Source organism: Microtus ochrogaster, linkage group LG8 (genome assembly GCF_000317375.1).
Source record: "Microtus ochrogaster isolate Prairie Vole_2 linkage group LG8, MicOch1.0, whole genome shotgun sequence".
NCBI classification, from domain to species: domain Eukaryota; kingdom Metazoa; phylum Chordata; class Mammalia; order Rodentia; family Cricetidae; genus Microtus; species Microtus ochrogaster.
The window spans coordinates 8,321,127-8,325,909 of record NC_022033.1 but is presented as its reverse complement, the minus strand read 5'-3'; positions in this window follow the sequence as shown (position 1 = coordinate 8,325,909).

Here is a 4,783-nt window from a genome sequence, read left to right as displayed (position 1 = left end):
TTTATTTATTTAATATATTTATTTTTGTGTTTGCGTGGGTGTTTGGGTGTCCACAGAGGCCAGAAGAGGACTTCAGATCCCCTGGAGCTAGATTTGCAGCTGGTTGTGAGTCTCCTGATGTCAGTGCTGAGAACTGAACTTGGGTCCTTAGGAATAACAGGAAGCTCTCTAACCACTGAGCCATCTCTCTTTAATCCTCTTCTTCTAGTCAATATCCTCTTTATTAACCGTCTCTGTAAATTATTTTGTTTGTCTGTATCTCTAAGGTAGAGTGTGCGCAGGCTTAGGTTAACACCTGTGAAGAAAATCGGCTTTTCAGGCCTGGGGCTATAGTCTGGTGATGGAGGGCTGGCCTCACATACATGCATGAGGTCATAGATCCAGATATTCGTCCTGATGACATGCTGAGGCAGGAGAAAGAATTCCATCTGCTTTTGTTTTTGATTTTGTTTTTTTAAGACAAGATCTCACTATGCAGTCCAGGGTGGCCCGGAGTGTGACACCCTCCTACCCCACCTCCCAAGTGCTGGGATTACAGGCATGTGCCAGTTCATCCAGCTTGTTTAGGGCTTTCGGATAGGGCTCCTGTGGCAATGTGATCTCAGGTGGACACATTCTTCATAGCGCTGAGGAAGCTCGTGATTCATAGCTTACAGGAGAACTTAACCAGCAGGCTGACTTCACAGAGACTGGGGCCTCTGTGAGGACCAAGATTGAGATCAGATAGTGAGTTTCTAGTTAGAACTAGTCCCTGTCAGGGCTCTGGGCTGGAGCAGGCCTCACTGCATAGCTTCAGTGCAAGACGGAGGTGCTGGCCAGGAAACAGCGGGGCTCCACGCTGGGCTGCAGGATTGACCTGTGTGTTCATGGCCAAACCTGGGCTTTTAGAGTGGACCCTTGGTTTATCCAAATGGTAACAGAGATGGGGTCTCAGGAAGCTAGGCTAGTGGCTAATTTCAGAATGGTCACCCATTAGTAAATATTTTTCTTTTTTTTTTTTTTTTTTAATGTTTGTAGTGTGTCTGTGTATGGGAGTTTGGGCATATGGATTGTGTCCCTGGAGTACAGAAGAGGTGTGGGGGTGGTGGTGGTGGTGGTGGTGGTGGTGTGTGTGTGTGTGTGTAGCTACACTTGCAGGCAGTTGTGAGCTGTCTGATGTGGGTGTTGGGAAGGGAGAACAACAAACGCTTCTAACTACCGAGTCATGCTTTCCCAGCCCCATTCTGGCTAATCCAGTTACTTCAGTGACTGGGCTAAAGGAGATAGTTCAACTCCTTGCTAATACAGAGTTTTCTTAGCCTCTTACTGGATACATCTGAATAGTAGACCAACAGTAAGTGAAACTGTCTTACAATAGTTATATTTTATTAGTATTCTTTTGTTTTTGTTTAGTGATTTTTTTTTTTTTTTGAAATAGAGTCTTTCCACATAGGCCTAGCTGCTAGCTTACTTCAGCCTCAAAGTGGTCCTCCTGCCTCTGCCTTTCTAGGGCTAGGATTATAGTGTGTGCTACTACAACTGGCAATACTTGTTTTTTAAAGTTAAAAGCTTAAATGGGTGAAAAAGAAGTTTTCCTTTCTCTAGGGTTACAGTCTCCTAGTCTCCTTTAGAGACAACCACGGATAGTTTCTAGAACATTCTTTCAGATATGTTCAGTGCCAGTAGTTCTTGATAGGGGCATGTATATGACTTTTGGCCCTAGGGGACATTTTTGACGCTCACACCTGAGGGAGGGCTACATTTAGCAGGTAGTGGACCAGAGACCCCACAACGTACAGAACGGCCATTGTACTGAAGAATGACCCGATGAGGGATGTTCCTGGCATGGAGCCAGAGGCTGTGCTCTCTGTGCTGACAGATGCAGATGTGTGCGCACAGGAGCCCATGAGCACTTCTGCTCTGCCAATGGTGGGTTCACCATCTTCTACACTTTCTCCTTTTCGTGTGCCCATGGAGATCGCTTTGCATCACATGAGGGGGGCATCTCCAGCGTGGGGACACCAGTCTCTACAAACAGATCACTGACTGGCTCCTTTTTCTGCCGAGGGACACTCAGGTTGTTTCTAGCCTCCACAGACAAGATCCCCAGGGTGACGCTTGTTTACCGCTTGGAGAACCCATGACTGTCAGCTGATGCATCTGTCTGGTAACTCCTTCTAGTAAACTAGCTAGGTCAAAGTGGAAGTGAGTTCAGGATGCTCACAGCTGTTGCCAAAGGCCTTCCAAAGAGGCTCATCATGCGTTCCCATCTCCCGTCAGCATACAACGAATGCTTCTTCTATTTCAAAACAATGGTAATTCAGAGCGACCTGTTTATCAGCAAACAGGAATTGGGGTAAAGGGGTATACAGACCTCTAAGTGTCCAGAGTTAGAGGTAGTCTCTGCAACCAGAAGGACAGAGACAAACCAACATACAATAAATACCTTGGAGTTGGACTAGCACAGCATCAAGGGTTCTCTTTGCTTTCATGCAGGCCTGGGTGAGGCCAATCTTCCTCCTGTCCCTGGTCTTCCCTCTTGGGTGTTTTATTCTTCCTCTTCCTCCCCGACTTCTTCATAGGGTTTTGTGTAACCTCAACCTGGCCTTGGACGGACTAGGTAGTTGAGGGTGACCTTAACCCTTGATCCTCCTGCCTCTGCTTTCCAAAGGTTGTGTACTGGCTATTTATGTCAACTTGGCACAAGCTAGAGACATCTGAAAGGAGGGAACTTCGGTTGAGAAAATGCCTCCGTAAGATCCAGCTGTAGGGCCCTTTCTTAATTAGTGATTGATGTGGGTGGGCCCAGCCCATTGTAGGTGGTGCCATCCCTGGGCAAGTGGTTCTAGTTTCTATAAGAAAGCAGCCTGAGCAAGCCATTGGGGAACAAGCCAGTAAGCAGCACCCCTCCAAGACCTTGCATCAGCTTAAGTTCCTGTCCTGACTTCCTTCAGTGATGAACAATGATGTGGAAGTGTAAGCCAAATAAACCCTTCCTGCCCAAGTTGCTTTGGTCACGGTGTTTCATCATAGCAATAGTGACCCTAACAAAGACAGACGTGGATCACCAAATCTGGTTTTAAAAATCTTTTCTTTTTAAATGCTTTAACTCCCCACTTTAAAATACCAGTAGTAAATTCCTGTATTATTTTATTTGGTGTAATGACCTTAGGCTCATCCATGCTGAAACAGGTGTGAGAATTCCTTTTCATTGGGGGTGTGTGCTGGATGTGGGGGCATCTGCCGGATGTGGGGACGTCTGCCGGATGTGGGGGCGGCTGCCGGATGTGGGGGTGTATGCCATATATAGTTGACCGGTCCATCTCATCATGGACACGGAGCCTATTCTTCATGTTTAGGGTCCTACAAATGGTGTTGTAATAAACACCAGCGTACAAGCATGTTTGAGTCTCAATTTTTCCATTCTTTTGGTATGTGCTTCGCAGAATTAATTGATCATAAGGTCCTGCCATTATTAACTTTAGGTCGTTCTTGGAGGAGACCCCCCCATCTCAGTATATGCTAAAAATTCACCAGGGAACATGTTGCATGTATGCATTGTATTTGAAGGAGAGAAGGGCTTCATCTGAGTGTGCATTTAAGGGGTGTGCAGGACAAGGAAGTTACATAACCACGGTGATGATGACAAAGCCCATGTTCACCAGGAGAAAGGCTGAACTCACACAGTCTGAGAGCAGGAAGAAGAACGGGCAAGGCTTTACAGACCAAGAGGCGGAGCTAAATCAAAAGCCACCTTCTAGAGGCGGAGCTAAATCAAAAGCCACCTTCTATACTGTGCATTTCAGGGCTTAGTGTGGGTGGAGTGGTGCTTGCAGCTGTAACCTTTGTGTTGTGTTCGAGTCTGGCAATGCAGGTAAAATGATGTGTTTTCTGTTGTATATTTATTTATTTGCTTTTTCTTTTTTTTTTTTGAGACAGACTCTTACGTAGTCCAGGAGTGCTAGAGAGGTGTCTCAGTTAAGAGCTTGTACTACCCTTGCAGAGGACCTGAGTTTGGGTCCCAGCACCCATGTTAGGTGGCTCACAACTTCCTGTTGTAGGGCCCATGGTCTCCCCCTGCTTCTGGGGTTCATCTTGAGGACAGTTTCAGGCTAGCCAGCGTTTCCGGTTTGTTCCTGTGCTCCCTCTGCCCTGCCTGGTGATTAGCTATAGGGCATTGTTTACTCCATCTTGGGTGTGGCAATTTCCCACCTGACCTGGGGGGAATTACTTGTGCAGCCTCTAGGTATTTAAGGTTTTTCCTAAGTTTGAATAAAAGGCTGTCAGCTGATCTCCTTTCGAATGACCCAGGTCTCTTGTGTGTTCTTTCAATCTCCAGGCCCTTGCCCGGCTCACGAGCAGTACAGTGGTGTGCAAACTGTACCGAGAATAACGCAGCAACGTTACAGTTGGAGGCACTGCTGGGATATCAGGAGTTACAACCTGTAACTCCAGGTCCACGGCATTCAGTGCCTCTTGTGTTCGTGGGGACCTGTATTCACATGTGACGCGCGCGCACACACACACACACACACACACACACACACACGAAAAAGAGAGAGATATAAAACCAAAAATAAAAACAAAAACCTTCTGTGTAGCTGAAGCAGGCCTTGAATCCTGCTGCCTCTGTCTCTCCTTGTGCTGGACTCTGGGTGTGTGCTGTCATACATGACATCACATTCCTTTTGTTGTTGTTGTTACAGAGATAAGGTCTCACGTAGCCATGGTCCTGAAAGTTATAAGTGTCCAGGGATGACCTTAAACTGCTGATCCTCGTGCCTTGGGTTTTATTTATTTATTT